The sequence below is a fragment of the Saccopteryx leptura genome, chromosome 5 (genome assembly GCF_036850995.1).
Source record: "Saccopteryx leptura isolate mSacLep1 chromosome 5, mSacLep1_pri_phased_curated, whole genome shotgun sequence".
Classification (NCBI taxonomy): Eukaryota; Metazoa; Chordata; class Mammalia; order Chiroptera; family Emballonuridae; genus Saccopteryx; species Saccopteryx leptura.
Window position 1 is genome coordinate 146,916,122 of NC_089507.1, and position 21,750 is coordinate 146,937,871.

The 21,750-nt window shown below is 51.5% G+C and overlaps 1 protein-coding gene across 5 annotated transcripts in view; it reads left to right on the plus strand.

Moving 5' to 3' along the window:
* The first annotated feature begins 3,079 nt into the window (after positions 1-3,079).
* RNF144A (ring finger protein 144A) overlaps positions 3,080-21,750 on the plus strand; it is an 82,396-nt gene continuing 63,725 nt past the window's right edge. Inside the window, exon 1 of one of the 5 annotated variants that reach the window (XM_066385865.1) lies at positions 3,080-3,258. The gene's annotated coding sequence lies outside the window, so the exon portion shown is untranslated. Of the gene's footprint in view, positions 3,259-4,424; positions 4,446-4,787; positions 4,804-10,891; positions 11,076-21,750 lie in introns of those variants that run through there. The other 4 variants (XM_066385858.1, XM_066385861.1, XM_066385862.1 and 1 more) reach the window with 4 other exon arrangements.

Sequence of the window (21,750 nt, forward strand, 5' to 3'; positions counted from 1 at the left end):
TTATTAGAAGGACACCAGTCATATCGGATGAGGGCCTACGCTACAGGACTCCTGTATGACCTCTTCTGCACGAAGCACATCTGCGAAGGCCCTGCTTCCACAGAAGGTCATCACTTTGTGAGGTCGTGGAGCATAGGAGGATGACAGGAGAACTGGGGGTCCAAGTCCCCCGATGGCGATGCTGCTGTTAAACCCATGCAAGGGAGAACCTCTTTCCTCACTCAGACTCTTTCTTGAGATGTGATTTTCTTCCTTAAGCTCCTATTCTTTGTTGTTTTGAATTCACATTGTATTATGATAGTTGTGTGTTTTAGTTGTTTTTTTTTTTACATCTTTTCTGCAGGTATTCTAGGAAAATAGCTCCAGCCTTGTTTTTTTTCTAGCTCTGGGGCTGTGTGCACAGCTGAAGGCTCTGTATCCTGTCTTACGTGGGCGCTGCACCCACAGAAGTGGTTATTTACGGCCTCTGAGCTGGGGAAGAAGGAGAGGAGGCGGTTGAGGGGAGGGAAGCAGCAATGGACATGGGCAGCTTACCCAGGAATCCCTGAGGAAGGCAGGGCCGTGGTGTAGCCCTGAGGGGTGGGGGAACCCATCAGAGCTCACAGCCCACTTGGAGACTGTGTGCTTAGCAAAGAACTTGTGTGTGGGCTGCTTGGAACTGGCCCACACTGCATGGAGGAGGAGGCAGCCATGGGCTGAGGATGGCTGGTTACTCCCCCTCCCTGCACCATCAACCCCCCAGACTCCCGTGCCACGGGGCTGGGGGGTCAGAACAACCATGGACCCTTCACTGTCTGCTTCTCTCTCGAAATAAGGAACTGCATTGAAGTTAATTTTTAGAATTCAATGAGAATTTTCTGTGCCTAGGGAATGTGTGACTACACATTCATACAACTCTTCATTTTTTTTAATTTTTATTTTGGAAATAAACTTTTTAGCCATGAGTGTGAATTTTGAGCCCCTTCCCACTCCATACCTAGAGAAGAAGCTTCTGCATGGGTTTCCCTGTTTCCTTCCTCCCAGACCCCCTAGACCACTGGGGACAGCACTGGCTCTCTAGCCCATTGACCATCTAGCACTGGTGCCTGTCATCGGTCATCAGAAGGATGCTGGTTTGATGAATGAATGATGACTCACAGACATTGCGCAACAATGGGTGTCTTTCACGTGGGCTCGATTGACATGACCAGCCTCCGGGTGAGAAGGTTCAAAGTCATGGCCGGTACAGGGAGTTGGACTGAGAACCCAGCAGCACTGAGGGGAATGACCTGGAGAGACATGGGCGGCTCCTGGTTGGACAGAATGGAGAGCGTTGCTCAGAGACAGAGCTCAGAGTAGATGACTTCACTGTTTATTAATCGAGCACTCGGTATTACTCAAGGCCCTACTGAGGGATACACAGAAAAAAAAATGACTTCATCACAATGCTGCAGAACCTTAAGATCTATAATCAGAGAGTGAGTACCCAAAACATGATGTGTGACACGCCATGATTGACACAGAAACCCACTGCAGATGACAGCAAGTCCAGAGGTCCAGGGCGGAGGAACGCGGTGGTGGACTGGGAAGATGTCATAGAGAAAACACGCACTTGAAAGGCATCTCATGGTTTGCTCCAGATTGCCTTATCCGTGACAATATCTCTTGCCTCATCTCTGTGGCGACAACAACCACAGGAACAAAGACACACAAACAAGCATGGAGATGAAATCACACACATCACCGCAGAAGCTCTTCCAAGTTTCAATCACGTGGCCTGGTAAGAAAGGGATTGTGTGCACCTCCACCTTCCCCTCGCCAGCCCCAGGGGTCCCTCCTGTGAGACTTCTATGGCCTTCTTCCTACAGAACGGCCTGCATCTCAGGGTGGACCCATGCGTCACAGAGTGCGGGCGTCCATCCACCGATTCATATGTCTATAGTTCCTCATTCCAGAGGAGTGCCACGGCAGTTCCAGAGTACGGGAGGTGGATTCATGCTCAGTGCAGCTTAGGCTTCATGCAGAACCATTTCCACCTCGCAATGAGAGGCCGGAGTAGCTATGCATTGTGAAGATCCTTCCCATAGGGCCTTTTTCTTGGATAATGACATTCCTACAAAGAATTTGACATTCATCGGAGAGCTAGTGCCTATGCTTATCTTCCTCCACTGCATATACTTCTTTAAAAAAAATTGTTTCATCCACTGTAGTGGAGGAAGATTATTCAGAGTCATGATCATGAAGATTCTTGCAGTTTAATTGTTTGGGGTTCAATGAGACAAATCATAGCTAAGGACCACAGTCCTTGTAATTCTTCAGTTACATTGTTGCTGCTTTATGTGTATTTGACTTTATTAATCCCTTCCAAGATAGTATTACATACTTTTCATTGGCACCTGCATTTTCCGGATAAAAACGTTCAAGCACGAGGAAGTTAAGTAACCTGCTTAGGTCACAGGCTGGTTGGGGACGGCATTGGAGTTTAGAGCAGACTCTGAGGGTGGCAGAGTTGAGGAAGGAAGACCAGTCAGCGGCTTTCCCCCATCATTCCAGAGAGAAGGAGGCACTTTTTCATAACACCAACGTGTCTTGTTCCGTGCGTGCACGACAGACCTCTGCAACTCAACACTTATGCAAACTTCTATCTACAGCAAGGGAACGTGGCAAGAACTGACTCTTACGGGAATCTGACCTCCAAAGATCTTTCACTCTAACAAGCTGGAGCCCTAAGACCAGAAGGTGGATCACTGTGCCTGGACCTGTGGTACGCACGAATTCCAAATACTGGTGCTGTCCAGTTGTGCTCTGTTGCCCACTGTTCAAAGCCACCAGGCAGGGGGATGGAAAGACATGGGATGTGACCTTGGCAGAGGAAAGGTCTCTGATGGACGGACACCCCTTTCTTCCCTCGCTGGCATGTGTGCATGTCTAACCCCTCCTCACCCCCGTCTGCTGTAGGACACCACGCAGGGAGCTTCATCCTGGTCCCAGTGGCAGGGCGGGCAGCAGGTGGCGCTGCGCAGCGGTGCTGGCTAGCCCCGCGCTCCCGTCTTTGTGCGTCTTGCGCCGCGCCCTGTCTCCCGCCGGCTGCGTGCCTGGGTGGAGGCCTGGAGGGGACAGAGGGCGACTCCGGGCAGGGCGCGCGCGTGCGGGGCGGTGGAACCGGGCACCGGGCCCGGACACCCGGCCGCTACACTGGACACGGGAGCAGCGCTTGGAGCCCCACCTCAGCCGAGCCGGAGCGGCGACCCCCGCGGAGCCCCCGTGGCGCGGGACCAGGTGGGTGACACGCGTCCCCTTTGTGTAGGCATCTCTGGAGCAGGCAGCGGCCAAGGGAGTAGAGGGATGTGACCATGCGGACCCGGGTTTAAGGGGGGCAATCGCGGGCTGGCTCCGTGCGGATGGCGCCACCCTGGCCCCGGCCTGCCCTCTTGGTGTCCTTTGCGCCGCGGCCACTTGGGGACCGCAGGTCGCACTGCTCCCGGCCCGCGTACGGGTCTGGAGGGAGCGCTGCGCCCCTGGCACGCCGGCTGGCCCCGTGGTGGGTGGCCTGGCGCTCTCAGGCCTCTGGCCTCGAGGTCTGAGAAGGGACCCGCGGGGGCGCGGGGAGGCGGCGGTCGCGACTGTCCTCTCTTTGCACATCCCTGGCGCCCAGATGACCGTAGCCACCAGCCTCTTGCCAAGCCTACCCCGTTGAGGGCCCCGAGGACGTTCCCTGCTGGTCTCTTCACTACCCTCCCCATGGTGGCTGCCCAGCTGCCCCACAGCCATCCCGGGGCGCCCAGCCCCGGCCCCTTGCGCACACCTGGTGCTCCAGGTCAAGTGGTGGAAGAGGTTGTTTTTTGTACCCTAATGAACTCCATAGGTCTCAGGATGGTCACTCCTAAAGTGTTTCTCTCTCTCTCTCTCAATCTTCTTTTTTTTCCCTCCAGTGAATTAAAAAAAAAAGAAAGAAAAACAAAAAAATGTCCATTCAGCAACTATCCTGTGTTCTGGTGCTGGGTGGAAGGCAGGAGAGTTAGATGAGCCCCAGGGGAGTATCCCTAGTGGGTCCTGCTGCCCTGGGGGGGGGGGGGGGCTGAGTACCTGCACTACAAAGTGACCTGGAAACTTGCTCTTACCGGTTATGGGAAGGAAATGCTGTCCTGGAAGCTAGGCCTGGGGATTTAGTAACTGCCTGTCCAGCGCTCTGGCCTGGGGCTGCCCTCAGGGGAGAGGCTCTCCAGCTGATGAACTGTTTGGAAGTGAAAAGCAGAGAGGGAGGTGGTGCAGGCCCCTCTGGGAGTTACCAGGAGGGGGAGGCAGGCAGAGAAGGCTCCTGTTGCTTTGTGAGGGAGAGAAAGCTTGAAGGTGGGGCCCTGGCCAGAGGGAGCTGCCCAGAAGAGGAGTGAGGAGGGAAGATGGGTGTGCAGGGAACTGCCCCTGGCTACTGGAACCCGACACTCTGTAATGTATTCCCTTTCCTGGTACTGACAGTAAGGACCTTGGTCTTTTCAGTTTCCTAGTGTCTTTTTAAGTTTTGCTTTTATTATTATTGTTTTTTTAAAGAGTACAGAGTAATTATGGCTAGAGAGGTCAGATGGGACAAATCATGAAATTTTTGAATTGCCGGCCAACTCTAATTTTGATCCTGTGGCAGTGGGAGCCTTGGATAGTTGTAGAGGAGGGGAGTGAGTGAGGAGTGAGTGAGCCCAGCCCTGCTTTGGAGTGATGGAGGCGGGGTTGAGGGCAGCCAGGAGTGTGAGGAATGGGCGCCTGAGAATCAGACCTCCCCACCTGCACTGCTTATCAGTGGGTCAGGCCCGGGATCCAGGTGCCTTCCAGGTGAGAAATGGGATGGAAATAACCTAATTGCAATGGCATGGAACAGGCTTAGATTCAGCACAGGTGGACTTTGTAAGTTTACGTTTAAAGGGACCCTGGCTCTTATGTTGGTAATCTTGGAAGGGGAACTAAAGAAGGGTGAACTTGGGTGCTGGGGGGGCGTGGAGCTACAAGCCTGAGTGACCCATATGGGTGGGCACGCATATAGGGGAGGGGTTGGGGGAGGGGTAGGCAAGGTGGGGGCTGAAACCTGAAGTACATGCAGATGCACATGTTGGATAGATGTGCCTGTGCCCGGGCTGGGACAGGAGACTGTGTGGTCCGTGCATCAGAGCTCGCCTGGAGTGCAGTGTTTCTCTTGTGGTTTGAGACTCCGAAAGGGACCTCACACGCTGTTCTGTTGAAGCTGCTGACATCCCTTGAGTGAACGTGCCACTCAGCAGGCAGGGCCAGGCGCTGGGAGCCACGTCACCTGTTTTTTCACTATGGTTCAGGATTTGGGCCCACTGCCTGCTCCTCCACTTGGGAGCCTTTGTTTTTGTGGGAGAGGCTTTGGAGGTGGGGGGAGGTGGTTCTTCCTATACTGGGAACCATAGAGCCAGATGGTCGGTCGGCACAGACTCCTGGCCCAGCCCCACCTTGGGACTGTGAGGACGCTGTCACCTCAGAGTAGAGAGCAGCAGAGCAGGGACCCCAGCCACATAGAGGGCTGTGGCTGGCCTGGCCTGACCTCAGCTCTCCTGCTGTGAACTGGAGCTAGAGAGGATGGAGACCGGTCAGCTACCTGGGGGTCTGGAGCTACTAAGGAGGGTGTTGAGCCCTCAGATTCTTCCAGGGCATCCGGCCAAGCGAGGACCCCCCCCCCCGGGATTCCTGGGTGCGGGGCAGCAGAGGCAGCCCAGAGGCTGTGCACACGGGATGCTCCTAAGGAAGACCAGCTTCTCCAGTCTACCCTGCGTGACTTCCTACCTTGGAGGTCCGTGGACCACGTTGATGGTGCCTTTCTTGAAGACGAGAGAAAAGTCCTTTGAGGCGGCCGTTTCCAGAAGCAGCCTCACCTGTCCTCTGTGTCTGTGTTACGGACCCACGTGGACACCGTTTCATAATTAGATGAAGGAATCAAGTTGAAGGCGCTGGTCCCCTACCTGCTGGGGATCGTGGCTGAAGGTCAGAGCTTGTCAAACTCTGTGACCTAGCTGTGGGACCATGAGCAAGTGTCCTAACCTCTCTGGCCAGGCCCCAGTTTTCCTTCAACTGTGGAACTAAGATGTCGACCTCAACCTCCATGATTTTTGAGATCCAGAATTACAATGTGTCGGGCTCAAGGCCTTCTGCAGAGGACTGCAGGGCGACTCACCGATGCGGCGGCGTTTGGGAGGATTTTTGCCAGATAAAAGGCTGTTTTTTTTTCTCCAGGGTGTTATATTGAGTGATGAGGCTTTGAAGCGGAGGGGGCAGTGGTGATTTGAGTTTCCAACATCCTTCATTCTCAGAACCTAGAACCTGGATTGGAACCTGTTTCCAGACTGCCCGTTAGGACACCCAGAGCAGGGTGTTAGCTCAGGAGCGAGATGACAAGCTAGATGCAATGGAGAAAACAAAATTCCTGAATGGCGTGAGGCAGAGAGTGTCCTCCGCTTTCTCATGGGCTCCTGGTACTTGGCACTGGGGAGAGAGGAAACAGTCGGCAGCATTCAGGTAGCGTTTCCAGGCGCCGAGGGGAAGCGCTGTGTGTGGCCACGGGCCTATTCTCACGCAGCCACAAAGGACAGGACAGGAACTGCTGCTGTCCCCCAGAGCTTGGGGGCTCTGAGTTGAGAGTGTCTCCCCGACTTCCATTGGCCCGTTAGCCATGAGGACGGCGAGGGGGCCGTCCCATGAGGGTCCATCTCTGCATCCAGGACGTCTGTAAACTGGCTTGTGGCCAGCTGACCCCTGGTTCTCCACACCTGCCCTCTGTGGACAGCTTGTCAGCTGGTCTCTCTCTCGTCCCGGGGTGGCTTGCGTGCATCCCCTGTGGACGCCTGCTGGTCAGGGAGTCTGTCACCGTCCCGCAGCGGCTGGGTGGGAACACATGGACTGTTTCTTCTCCAGGTGGAGCGTTCTTACCTAGCTGTTCGGAAGCCAAGTCCATGGAGATTCTGTTTAACTTTTTGGGATGCTGTGCGTTGATCCCTGTGGTGTGTGTGTCCCTCACCACTCTGTCCACTGGCCGCCTGTCACTTCCCTGCTGGGACACCCTCAGCGGTTCCCCTGCATGCTCAGTCTGCAGTGTGCCCGCCCAGGGTGGGGGTGGGGTTGGGGGTGGGGAGTTCTTCACCTCCTCGTTCCAGCCTCTTCCTGGTGCTCACCTTTCATGGCCTCCGCAGGGAAGGGCCAGACCCCCTATGATCCTCACAGGCTCACACACACATGTGGCCTCTCTGAGCACCAGGAAATCGGCACAGGGACCGTGGAGGCCGACGCGTCCAGTGGTGGCACCTTAGGGATGAGGAGACAGACGCAGACCCAGGGCTCACGCCGGCCCCTCCCTCCCAGGCCTGGGCCCCATGTCCTCCCCTCTGCTGGGGAAACTTCTCTGTTTCCGCAGGTGCTTCCATAGCAACTTTTATTCAGACTCTGCAATTGCACTTAAAACTCTAATTTTAGTGATTTATGTAACTTGTCATTTCCGCTACTAAATTATAAGCCTTACGAGTGTAGAAATTTTATTCATTTTTACCCTTCCCTCAGCGCCTGTCAGGGTCTTTCTAAATGCAATTTTTTGTCCCCTGATTGAACACAAAGTAGGGAACCCAGGTTCAAGAGGGGAAGTGTGGGGTAATGGGATTTGGGGGCACATTCTGTCCTCTCTCTGGGGGGGGGGGTCAAGCCACGGGGCAGGAGGGTGGGAGGCTGGCCACACTGTGGAGTGAGTATGGGTTCGGGGTGGAGACTGAAGACTGGCCCGAGGGCACAGCCCCGGCTTGGGAGGCAAGCAGGCAGGGAGTCCCTGACCGTCCTGGGTCTGGTGGCTGTGTGGACACCAGACAGCAGCAGTTCCAGCGCCACAGGTGGTGGCCTGTGTGGGCTGGCCGGAGGCGGTCCTGTGGTGTGGGGAGCACACGGAGGCAGGGGACAGACAGACAGACTTGGTCTCACCCTGTAGAGCTCACAGTCCAGCAAGGGAGACCAGCCGAGGGAATGATGTGCCCGTCCGAGTGTGAGTCAGGAGTGACTGATGGAGCCTGTGAGCTCAGATGGCAGACTGAAGATGGGGGGGTGGCAGAGAAGAGAGGGCGGTGCCGGGGCAGAAGGGGCCTAAGGTGCGACCGCACAGGATTTGTTCTTGAGGGCGTCAAACACTTAGGGTGTGTGGTCGGACCCACAGGGACAGGATGGCATGGGGCACCAATGGCCTGATGAGAGTGGGTGCTCTGGGTAAAGAGGTGACCAGAGAGTGTTTGCGGGTGTGGATTCACGTGGTTCGTCCTGTGTGAGAACAGCGGCTGCTAAGAAGAGTCGATGGAATAAAGGCACCTTGTTCCTGCTTTCTCGAGCACATCCGGCCCTATCCTCTGCTCTGCTGGCCGGGTACCTGCAGGATAATTCATAGTCATTCCATGGGCTCTATCCCCGCGGGCCCTGTTTCTTGAGTCTCTTTTGTTCCTGTGGCCTATGGGGCCAGTTTGCATTCAGAGACATCTATAGGGTGCATGTCTCAAGAGATGCTTTGCTGTGGGGAGTGTGAAGACTCGCAGAGCCTGGGGCCGGCTGAGGGTTCCGTGACTGAGAACATCAGGGCACAAACATTCCTGTGAGTGAATCTCCCCCACGGCCGATTGCCACACAGTACTTCCCACACGAGATGTGTCATAGCCAGGACCATGGAGTAAACAGGTCGTCCAGAGGACCTTCAGGTACGGCAGTGCCGGATCTGAGTCTATTGGCTAACAAGGTGACATTTCTCCAAGCACTTGGCAGGGCCCAGCTGTCCCGGGCCCCCGTGTGGAAGAGTCAGAGCAGGCTGTCTCTGCTAAGATCACCGTCCCTTCTTTCTTCTCTTCTTCTCTGGGTCTCAAAGAGGCACGCACAGTGGCCCCGAGGACTGAGGCTGTGGGCGGCCAGCCGAGTGGCGGATAGGGCCGGATATGCTCGAGAAAGCAGGAACAGGGCGCCTTTATTCCATCGGCTCCCGGGACCCCAAGAACCTGCCTCTGTATTGATGTCTGCTCCCCTGGCTGTGCTCCTTGGTAGCTCCGTACCTTCCCCTGGCACCCTGCACAGGGCAGTGCTGTGGACTCAGTGTGCCCTGTCCCCACGTCCGTGTGTGAGTGCCTAATCCCCAGGCTGATGGTGTCAGGAGGGGAGGAGAGCCCTCTGCCGTGTGGGGACACAGAGAGAAGTGCCGTCGGTCATCCAGGAAGGGAGTTCCCACCCGTCACGAACTCTGCTGGTGTCTTGGTCTTGGTCTTGGTCCCTGAGAAATAAATCAGTATTGTTGATGAGCCATGTATTCTAGGGAACTTTGGCTTTGATAGCCCAGGGAGGCTAGGACAGGCAGAAGTGGCCAGTCACCCATCGTGCTGGAGCTGGGCCCACTCTGTTGATCACGTCTTAACGTCTTAACTTGATCATCTGCCAAGACCTGAGTGAGGTCCCTGCCACAGATCCTGGGGTGAGGAGTTTGACCTATTGGGGAACACTGTTGAACCCCCAATACCCATCTACCGGGGTCAGGGAGTAAGTGTTTGCAACAGAACACTCCCAACAAGCCCTTAGTGGGTTTCTGTATCTTGGGGGACGCCATGGGGAAGGTAGGAGGAGGTGGCCTCGGTCCAGCCCCGCTGCTGGGTGCCGTCACCAAGAACCCAGGATCACTTCTCTTTGCTCCACCATCCTCGAAATGTTACCCTTCGCCCTCCTGTGGACAGCCTGGGGTCCAGACGGCACCCATCTGTATTTAAGGAAGCAGGAGAGGTGGGGGAAAGTCTGGGTACTCTGCCTCTTCCCCCTTTGTCAGGAAAGCACAGGTCTTTCCAGTAGCCCCGCGGTGGCCTGGGCCAGTCTTATCAGTCTGGGCTCCGCAGCGGCTCCCAGGAGCGAGAGGAGCGAGAGCGGAGAGGCCGCAGGACCGGCCTGGAGCAGACTGACCTGGACGGGGAGGAAACAGCTGCCCGGTGTGGTGTGAACGCAGACAGCACTTTCATAGACCATCCCTGCTCCTCCTAGCTTACCAGACCGGATGGGGTCCAGACCAGGAAGCACGTGGCTGAAACGCCCCGGTGCCAGGTTAGTACGGCCTGAGCGCCCCAGGATCTTCCGTGGACGTGTACAGCGTTGGGTGCAGTGAGGGCTAGGAAAGCCCTGTGCTGACCTTGTTAATTTCTGTGTCTCCTCTGCAGCCTGGCACATAGTAGGTGGTCGATACATAATTGTTAAAGGCATTGGGCATCTTTTCCCTTCACAGACAGACATTCGAGTCCAGAAACAGTCCCATGCATTCATTCTCTGTTGTGTCCACATATCCACTCAAACCATTTTTTGGCCCTGGGGGTTCAATGGCAGACAAGGCACTCTACAGAGAGGATGGGGGTGTGGCGAGAGGCAGGGGCTGACGAGGTCCTTCCAGGATGAGACAGAGATAGGGTATGGCTGTCTGTCAGCAGCAGGACAGCCGTCCATCCCTCACATTTGGGGGAGCACGTAACTTTCAGTTTCACTCTGGTAAAAACAACCAGCTGGGACACAAGGGAATCCCTTTCCATCCATTCCCATCGCTAACAAAAGAGCCAGAAATTTCAGGTACATGCTCTTCACGCGCTGAGTGCATACTGCCAAGCGCTGTCCCCGCCCCCCAGGCAGGGCGCAGGGCCCTGCACGGAGCAGCTGGTTCATAAACGGATGTGCCACAGGGAGCAGTCCATTATCTGCTAACACTTGAATCACTCCCAGGCCTCTTTCTCCTTTGGCTTGAAGCCCTGATTCCTTTGGCAGTGACCTTGTTTTCTCTCCGTCCCTGGCCACGTGCTGGGGGCCCAGCCTTTCTCCAGGCGGAACAACAGCTCTGCCCACGGAGGAGGCCACTCGCCGGAGGCCTTGGCCGGGCCCGGCTGCCCAACAGGTCGGGCTGCGCTCTCTCGAGGCCTGTGTTCATCTGGGCAAGACGGGGCCTCCTCTGGGTCCAGTTGGAGCGAACCAGAGGCAGGCAGCGGAGAAGGGGTGCCCACAAGAGCTGGGCTGTTGGTCCTGCTGAGGCCTGGGACTGCGGCCAGTGCCACGTGAGCCAGGTGGTGAGTGTGGAAAGTGGCTGTGGCGAGACCTGGTGTGGGAAGCGGAAGGTAAACTATGTCAGGGGGGCTGACTGCAGCCCGGGCATTCTGGCTTCGGTAAAACCAGTGACGAACAGGAATCGTCCTTGCTTGTTGTCAGTCTTCCGCAGACAAGGACACGAGAGATGGTGAAATTCCATATTGTCTTGGACGGGCGATGTGGGGGGACTCCCTGGAAGAAGGACTGTGTTCTCTTCGTGGCGAGCGGCCTTTTGGCCACTTTGTCCCCTTCCCGGGGGCTGGCCGCTCCAGCCCAGCTGGCAGTGGTGACCCCGCATGGTGGCATGGTTGCCCCTGATTTGGGCTGTGTCGTGACGGTCACTCGACAGCTCTCATTTCATATCTTGACTTTAGTCCTGGACACTTGAGGTTCCTGCCGGCTGGGCCCACCGGGCACCCTCTTCTCTGCTGCCTGGAGTACTCGGGCTCAGCTGTTAACTGGCTCGGTCCAGTTCAGAATCAGTTCAGATGCAGAAGTCTTTCCGTTCATTTTTTTTTTCTTTCTGAAGCTGGAAACGGAGAGACAGTCAGACAGACTCCCGCATGCGCCCGACCGGGATCCACCTGGCACGCCCACCAGGGGCGACGCTCTGCCCACCAGGGGGCGATGCTCTGCCCCTCCGGGGTGTCGCTCTGCCACGACCAGAGCCACTCTAGTGCCTGGGACAGAGGCCAAGGAGCCATCCCCAGCGCCCGGGCCATCTTTGTTCCAATGGAGCCTTGGCTGCGGGAGGGGAAGAGAGAGACAGAGAGGAAGGAGAGGGGGAGGGGTGGAGAAGCAGATGGGCACTTCTCCTGTGTGCCCTGGCTGGGAATCGAACCCAGGACTTCTGCACGCCAGGCCGACGCTCTACCACTGAGCCAACTGGCCAGGGCCTTTGATTTTGTTTTTAATGTGTGTAAAATGAAGGGCTCGGGTTAGATAAATTCACCTTTTTCCCTTACAAAACTGCTTGTTGAATTTTACTTCGACTCCCAAGTCAGCCTCAGGTTCAATGTCACAGATTCTCCCAATGTCCCTGAGCCCCCCTGTCCTACAGCTTCTGCTGTGGCTTTTCTGAGTGTTATTTTCCCCGCCTGCCTTCCCAGCCCAAGGCACCCCCCAGACCCTCCCGTGGCAGGCATGCACTGAGGGCTGGGGGAGGGAGGAGCCTGTCCCATGTGCTCTGTTCTCTGGGAGCCCCGCCCCCCACACCAGGCCTGTGCCACCAAGTCCTAGCTTAGAGTACTGGCATGTGCTGTCCCACACCCAGGTGGCCTTCTGCGGCCACCTTCCCTGTGCCCCTGTTCCCTTTTAACCGGCAATCAGTTCAGCGTGTGCCATGGAGACGGGTGGCTCTCCTGGCCTGCTCCACCCTCTGGCCTCTTGTCCATGGCTGGCTCCCTCTCCTGTTGTCCGCTGACACCCCCTCCCCAGTGGTTCCAGGCATCCTGGTGTTCCCGCAGGGCCGCCTCACCGCAGGTTTTCCTGAAGGGCCCTGTGCCTCGTCCGAGGCCACCCTGGCTCCTCCTGCAGGTCTTCCTGTCCTTCCTGGGAGCTCCCTGTGGCCCCTCCCAGCCTCGTCGTGGCCCCCGAGCTGCTGCTGCAGCATTTTGCACATGACCCTGATTCAGCCTGCACCCTGTCCCTCCCTGGACACAGTTGCACAGCACCGAGGGCTGGCCAGCTTTTGCAACACTGAAGGTTTCTAAATCCTGGAAAAACAAGTGTTAGCTATCAAGTATTAAAAACCAACCACGCCAGAAATTACGTTAACGTGTGTCATAATCTCGGCAAAATGTTAAGTGTCGTGCACCCAACTGAACCTCAAGGCACCGTGTGACGTAGAAATTCTGTTTATCCCTAGAATGGTTCAAGGGTGATTCAAGGGTGCTTTTTAGGATTTGGCACGATGCCAGTGAGGCCTGTGGAAGGAAAACATCCCACATTCAGCCCCGCCCTCCACGCTCTGTCTTCCTTTTAGCCTTCCAGCCCCCCTGCCCCCCACCAACAGTGGAGAAGGGACACAGGCCTGGACTGGTACTTACCACACCGTCTTGGGGTATATGCATGGCAGGCGGGGGGGGGCATCTTACTCACTGTTGAATTCCCAGCTTTGGACTTTTAACTTGAACTCCACTTGTTTAAAAAAACAAAGGACAGTAAGATCAGAAGGATCACTTTATAAGTAATATACATGTCTAACCCCTCTGCCACAAACCTGAAACTGATAAAATATTGAATGTGAACAGTAACTGCAAAGTAAAAAAAGCATTAATTTTAAAAGAGAGCAGACTTTGTTTTCTAAAGAGAGCCATAATAGCAAATGATTCTGCCGGAAAAACCACTGTAGGTTTTTTTTTTAATTAAAAATTTTTTTTTTATATTTTTAGTCAGAGGAGGGGAGGCAGAGACAGACCTCCACATGCACCCCACTGGGATCCACCCAGCGAGCTCACTAGGGGTGATGCTCTGCCTACCTGGGATCCTTGCTTCGTTGCTCAGCAACCGAGCTCTTCTTAGTGCCTGAGGTGGAGGCCATGGAGCCATCCTCAGTGCCCGGGACCAACTTGCTCTTATCGAGCCATGGCTGCAGGAGGAGAAGAGAAGAAAGAGAAAGAGAGAAGTGAGAAGGAGAGGGGTGGAGAAGCAGATGGGTGCTTCTCCTGTGTGCCCTGACCAAGAATTGAACCTGGGATTCTACATACCAGGCAGATGCTCTACCAGTGAGCCAACCGGCCAGGGCCTGTAGGGGATTTTTTTTTTTTTTTTTCATTTTTCTGAAGCTGGAAACAGGGAGAAACAGTCAGACAGACTCCCGCATGCGCCCGACCGGGATCCACCCGGCACGCCCACCAGGGGCAATGCTCTGCCCACCAGGGGGCGATGCTCTGCCCATCCTGGGCGTCGCCATGTTGCGACCAGAGCCACTCTAGCGCCTGAGGCAGAGGCCACAGAGCCATCCCCAGCGCCCGGGCCATCTTTGCTCCAATGGAGCCTTGGCTGCGGGAGGGGAAGAGAGAGACAGAGAGGAAAGCGCGGCGGAGGGGTGGAGAAGCAAATGGGCGCTTCTCCTGTGTGCCCTGGCCGGGAATCGAACCTGGGTCCTCCGCACGCTAGGCCGACGCTCTACCGCTGAGCCAACCGGCCAGGGCCTGTAGGGGATTTTTAAAACCACTGATGTCTATGAACTGACACGCAAATGACAAACACCTTAGCCAAGCTCCTAATGAAAATAACGGTGTGGAGCCTGCAAAACCTATGTGTGACTTTAGTTTCGATCCTATTGGCTCCTCCCCAGTGTGGGCTCTCTGTGCATGGTGTCTCCCCCAATCGGCCATCTCTCCAGAGGTCAGTCCAGTGACCCTCAAAGTACCTTTCTGCATGAATAAACACCTTGGGTAAAAATTTTGCCTGGTAAACATGAACTTATTATTTTACCCTTCTTTCTCTAAGTCAGACTAGCTACCAACGGGATGAACGGGATGTTACCAGACTAGCTAACAGGATGGAGGGAGTTCTGCTGCCCAGCAGGAAGCATGAAGCTCACTTCAGCAGAGGGGGGAGTTGGGGAGGATGGATTTCTTGGCCTACACTGGGGAAGGGGATGGCCACAGGATAAACACCCGGTCTTTATTTGCAATGGCATGATTCCTTCGGACAGTTGCACTTTGGGGAATGGAACTTAAGGAAATGATAGTAAATGTGGATGAAAAATAAATGCTGCAGGCACAAATGTTTCTCTTTTTTTCTTTGCTTTTTACTTTTTCTTTTTTTTAAATGGTAGACTCACATGGAAAACATCTAAATGTAGTTAATATTATGCTCTAAATTAAGTAAGATTTTTGGAGAAGGGTGGACAAGAAGATATGTTTATACTGTATCATTAAGAGAAAGCAGTGATGGGGATGAATCATGTGTGTACTATGTGTACAAACACGGAAGTTACATGGAAGAAAGGAGTCATATCTCCTCAGGATTGTGATTTTTTTCTTTTTGGCTATATTTGATTTTGGAGGTGTTGTGGTTTATTTCCTTTTGTCGTTAAATAAATGCAAAAGTCTTAACTGTACATTCTGCCTATCAACGCACATACCTTTAGTTATTTCATAAACAGCAAATAAATACGTCAACGAGTAAGGCTAGCGTGGTACTTCCAGTGGGCATTTCACTGCCCTGGGCTTGGAGAAGCGGGAGACATCTGCCACAGAGAAAGGCTCCTGCTACAAATGACAGACCAAGGCCGGTGTTTCTTCCTGGAGGGGTGCCCTTTGGGCTTATTTTATATTGTGCCCCTGCAAATTCGAGCAATGACAGTGGGTGTCAGAGCTGGGGCAGTGTGGCCCTGCCAAGTCCAGGTCAGTCATCCATACAACCGAGCGGTTGCACTCAGAGTGTGAGCTGCGTGCCATGAGACCTCAGGGCTGCGGGGGGCTTACCATCCTGCTGCAGACTTTACACCCATTGGAGATGGCTGCCAGGACCTTTGACCTCCGTCACCGTTCCCATTTTACTCATCTACAAAGTGGGAATCATATTAATGAGATTTCTTTCTTCAGGGCTCCGCTGTGGGTTCAATCAATAAAAAGTGTAAAGAAAACCTTTGCAGGAATAAAAAAAAAATTTTTAAATGGAAAGAAAAATACCAGAGGACTACCCAGAAGGCAGATTCACAAAGAGATCCTTAGTGCTCCTGCACAGGGGGTTGGGGAGGCCGCCATGTGTGAGATGTGAGGAGGGGGAGGGCCTTGGAATTTGGAAAAACGTCACCGAATGCCGTGGGCCTCCATCTGGAAGTCATTTCCTGGTAGAATACAATCTTGTGTTTCTGGTCCACAAGAAGTGGAAAGTATTAGACCCACCCGAGGCTGTTATTATTTTCTCTAGCTTTCCAGCAACAGATAGGACACCCTCATTGAAACAGTACCACATTTCCTCCTTTCCTTATTATTTTTTCCTCTCTTGATTGTAGCTTCACTTAAAATTTTCAGTGACAATGCCAGCCAACCGTGGCCTGGCAGGTCCCATAACTGCAGAGGCTATGGGGCTGAGCTTGACCATACACTGATGTCCGGAAGGCTCACACCTAGCTTGTCTTCCCAGTTTAGCCCGACAGGACGTTTTTCAATTTTATTGATCTTTCAAAGAACCTGCACTTGACTTTGTTGTAGTTTCTCTTTCCATTGTTTTCCTGTTTGTGATGTGAAGTGTTTGATTATGTCTTCTGTTCTGCTTGGCTTCAAGCCTACATTTCTCTTCTTCCCCTAGTTTCCTGAAGAGGAAGCTGAGAGGATTGATTTTAGCCCTGTCTTCTTTTCTAATGTATGCCTTTCGCTACTTTCCACTCGTTTTGATTAAGCCACATTCTTATTTTTCACTCGGGTTCCCATGTTTGTTTTTTTTAGATTCTCTTGAGACTTCTTTTTTGGCCCATGTGTTACTCAGAAATAGTGCTATTTACTCGCCAGATATCTGGGAAGTTTTCCCAGCTGTCTTTCTGTTAGTGACTTCTCGTTTGGCCCCATCTTGATGTAAAAGCTTACTTGGTATGATTTCTGTTTTTGTTTTATTATCCGGTCAGGTGTGTTTTGTGGCCTAGTTCCATGTGAAGACTGGAGGAATGTGTCTTCTACTATGATTGGGTAGACTGTTGTATGTATCAAGCAAGTCCAGTTGATTGATCGTTTGTGCTGTGGAGGTCCACTGGGTCCTTCCTGCTTTTCTGCAGGCTGGATCAGTCAATTCCTGGGAAAGAGGGGGTGAAGGCTCCAATGATGGTAGCTGATGTGTCTGTTTCTGACCGCAGTTGTTGCTTGGTGTATTTTGATGCTCTGTTGTTAGGCGCATTGTGTTTAGTAGTGTTATGTCTTCTTGGCGAATCGACCCCTTTATGGTTATGCAGTGGCCTCTTTATCCCTAATGGTTTTCCTTGTTCCGGAGGCCTGCTGTATCCAAAATGAACAAAGCCACTCCAGCATTCTTTTGTTTGGCATTAGCCTGTTACATCTGTTTCCATCCCTTTACTGTGAACCAGAGTCTTTTTATGCGAAGTTTGTTTCTTCAGACAACATATATTGGGTCTTGCTTTTTTTATTCACTCTGACAATCTGTGTTTTTTAATTGGTATCCTTAGACTATAAACACTTAAAGTGATTATTGTTCTAGTTTGATTAACATCTACTATGCTGTAATTGTTGTCTATTCGTTACATCTGTTTTTGTTTATTTCTTTGTTTCCCTCCTCTCCCTTTTGCTGACTTCTTTGGTTCTGAGTAGTTTATGGAATTTTGTTTTGTTTTTTCTATTAGCATATCAGTTATATTTTTTAAGAATGGTGGATTAGTGATTGCCTTAGAGTTTATAATATATATTTCATTTGAGAAAGAGTGAGAGACAGGAACATTAATCTGCTCCTGTATGTGCCCTGACCAGGGATGGAACTGGCAACCTCTGTGCTACAGGACTATGCTCTAACCAACTGAGCTAACCAGCCAGGCAATATATATATTTTAACTAAGCTAAGTTCACTTTTAAATTTTTAACCATTTGATATGTAATAATGGTACCTTTTAACAGATTATTTCTCATTCCTCTCTTCCTTCCCTGTTGACATTGCATCCCTTATACATATGCAAACACCCAATACATTGTTATTTTTATACCTTGACACAATTTTCTTTTAGAACCATTAAGGACAAGAAAAGTAAGATATTTTTACTTTACCTTCATATTTTTCTTCTCTGACTCTCTTCCTGTGTTTTTTTTTTGACCTGAGTGTTTCTGACATATAATTTTCCTAATCTTTCTGCAGAATGTTGAAACGTTTCTTGCAAGACGGAACAAGCAGTTTCACTTTCCCTCCGTCATTGCTTGTCTAAGAAAGTGTTTAATTTCTCCTTTGCTTTTGAAGGCTAGTTTTGCTGGAAATAGAATTTTCGGTAGGTGGTGTTTTGTTGTTCAACACGTTCAAAACGACACTCTGCTCTTCTCTGGCCTGTACGGTTTCTGAAGAGAAGTCAGACCTAATTCTTACTCTTATTCCTCTATATGTATCATGTTTACCCTCCACCCTCAGCTTTTATTAAACATATCACTTTGTCTTTGACCTTTGCCATCGACTCCTAAATGAACATTTTTTGGCATTCATCCTCCTTGGTGTTCCATGAGCTTCCTGAAGTTGTGGTTTGGTGTCCTTCACTAATTTTGGAAAACTCTCAGCCATTCTTGGCTTCTGATCTTTTTCTGTTCATTTTCCTGTTTCTGGTTTTCCAATCATGTATACGTTGCACATTTTGAAATTACCCTACAGTTCTTGGATGTTCTTTTTTTAAATTCTGGTTTTATTTTTTTATTTGTGTGTGTGTATATTTTAGTTTGGAGACTTTCTGTGGACCTCTCACCAGGCTCACTGGATCTTCTCCTGGCTGTGCTCCGTCTGTCCAGGGGCCTCGCAGCGGGTTGCTTTATCCTTTGCAGTGTTTTTATCCAGCCGTCTCCAGGGACTGTTTGTTTTTCATTCCATCTCTGTGCTTGTTACGTTTTCCGTTGACCTTTTTCCACACAAGCCCTAAATGCGTTAATCGCCATTATTTTGGATCCTTTTGTCTGATAATTCCAGTATCTTTGTGACGTCTGAGTCTGGTTTTGATGCTGGCTCTGTCTCCTCAGACTGTGGCTTTTCTTGCTTTCAGGCGTGCTTTGTGGGTTTCTGTTGCCGATGAGTGCTGAGCCCAGTGTATTTGGTGGTAGGCACCGAGGTCAAGGCTCGCAGTGAAAGCTGTTAGACTGGTCTGGTGAGGCGCCGGGCTGTGTTTTCTCTTGGTTGGAGCTGTGGGACTGAGGCTTCAGATCCCCCGTGTTCTTTTCTTTGGTCTATCCTGTTGTGTTTGGGGGCCTTCCTAGGACCTTCTTAAGAATTCCTCATTAGGTAGTATCCTTTTCATGTAGCTGCCTTAGCACTGAGTCACTGTTCTTATGTTGGGAACCTGTTGATGGGGCCATACAGTGAGAGGTAGAAGAGATTTTCATGCACTCAATTAAACCTCAGTCTTGAAGCAGGTGTGTGTACCTGTGTTGTGTTTCTGAGCTATTTTCCCCCCTTCTAAGGTGAGACAGAGTGGATAGAGGGGCCGGAGAGGGGACATTGCCCTGCCTCAGGTTAGGAGAGGTCTGAAGAATAAACCTTTCTTATGTCGACCTCCCTGGGCATATTTCAATTGGTCACTCTTTCTTTGTCTTGAGCTGGGAATTAATTTTTCTGGGTGCTTCCCTATGAGACCCTGGTGGGGATTCCTGGAGATTAAACTCACAAAAGTGTGGGGCTCCCTCAAGACTGTGGTCCCTAGAAGTCTCTTTCTCACTCAGATCTAGTTCACACCCAGCCCCCAGCCATCCATGAAAACTGCGACCTAGCTGTTCCCATCAGCGACTATTCCAGGGCTCTCTCCTCCCTGTGAGTGGAGGTTGGCTATGACTTCCAGATCCCACCTCTCTCTGCAGATATCAGATGGTCGTGACCCCAGATTTCTGATGGTTCCCAGAAGTCGCACATTGTCAGTTTATCAAGCCTTTACTTGTGTGGGTAGGACAGACATCTTCCCAGCTCTTCATGTGTTGGAGCTGAAACCTTCTGTCTCCCCCGTCCCAGGTTGGTCCCCACATGTGCTGTTCTGCCTCCCCAGCCTGTGAAGGTCGCGGTGTGGGAGCGGAGAGGGTGCTACAGGGACAGGACTCTCGGAACTGCACTGGGCAGCTTCGTGTCTGGGACTTGAGTCTCTAATTAACACGGGAAAGGGAACGGACCTGCTTTTCCCTTTCATCTTCGTATCTAACGTTTTTGTTTCTTCTAAGTTACTCATGATACCTTGCTGGGTGGTCTATGCTGCATGGGTGTTCAAATTTTTCAGTTCGCTGATAACATTTTGCCGTAAGAAACAGAAAATAATTATCTGGATAATCTTTGCACAGGTGGTTTCATCTTTCTGCTCATCTGTGGGGCATGAGCTCTTGATTTGCGGACAGTAGGTATTCTGATATATATTTAATATAATGAGTAACGTGGATGGAATGCTTCTAGGAACTATTTTATCTAAATTTCTCTTTTAAGATAAAAGTATAAAACAGACAGGCACGAAAGGCCACTTGTACTGAGCCACTGATCTGAAATGTACAGAATATGTAAAGCTGTAGAGACAGAAAGCAGGTTGCTGGGTGCCAGGGGCTGGGCAGAGGGGACACGGGTTGTAACTGCTTCATGGTAATGGGCCGCATTTTGGGGTGATGGGAATGTTCTGGAATTAGATGGAGGTGCTCATAATACAACACGGCCACTGAATGAACTGTAAAGTGGTTATGGTAATTTTATGTGATGTGCATGTCACCTTAATAAAAAGTAGATAGTATGCCTGACCAGGCGGTGGCGCATTGGATAGAGAGTTGGACTGGGATGCGAGGACCCAGGATCAAAACCGTGAGGTCACTGGCTTGAGTGCAGGCTCATCCAGCCTGAGTGTGGGGTCATAGATATGACCCCATGATCACTGGCTTGAGAAAGAGGTCACTCGCTCTGCTGTAGCCCCCCTGTCAAGGTACATAGGAGAAAGCAATCAATGAATAATTAAGGAGCTGCAGAGAAGAATTGATGCTTCTTGTCTCCCTCTCTTTCTGTCTGTCTGTCCCTATCTGTCCTTGTCTCTGTCTCTCTCTCTGTCTCTGTCAAAACAAAAAAAAATAGGTAGTATATTAAATTTAATAACTAATAATACACAAAACTTCTACAGTGCAAAGCAGTCGTCCTTCCGCCGGGCCTTTATTCTTCCAAACGGGAGGCACCCACCTGCAGGCCAACCCCTTCTCCTCCCTTTTTAAATGGAAACTACTATATATTGCTTTTTTCCCTACGTAATATGGAGATTTTTTTCCTATCACCACATCAAAATCTACCTTATTCCTTTTGAAAAAATGACATAGTTAAAGGACTTACTTTCTAGGTTCTTTAAAATTCAAGGATGGAGTGTTGGGGTGTGTCTTATCTCACTGTTCTAAATAAACTTTTCCCCCTGGGGTACTGCCTCTGCTGTGAGAAGCTGATTCTGTGCCCAGTTTAGTATTCAACTGGGAAGGCAGTCAGCTCGTCCTGAGCAGGGTTAAGCCCAGGAATCAGCTTCATGGTTACGTGTCACTTCTAGACTCAGAAGGGACGGTAGAATGAGCCAAATGCCTTTTTTTTTTTAACACAATGACAGAATTATCAATAAAAAAAGAAAAAAAATGCATTTAATTAATTGATAGTCAATGAGCCAGTAGATTTGTTCTGTTGCTATAATTTGACAAATAACTGATTCCATTACAGAAGAATGTATTTTATTTCCCCCTAGCGAAGGCACATGGGAAACAAGTGACCGCAGGGTAACTCCAGAGGGCTGACTGTGAGCCCTCTGTCCCCATGAGTGAGCCATTCTCGTATACGGTGCCCTTGGACAGAGAGGGCTTTTTTGAAGCCTGACAAGACCACCATTCATCTTAAAAGTCAAGCAGATCACACACGCGAAAGCCTCCACTGAGAGTCGCATAAGCAGATGTGTGTGGGCTGTATTGATTTTTGGCACAGTAACTTGGACTTTGAGCAGCAGCTAAGAGAGAGTTCTCGAAGAGGAGA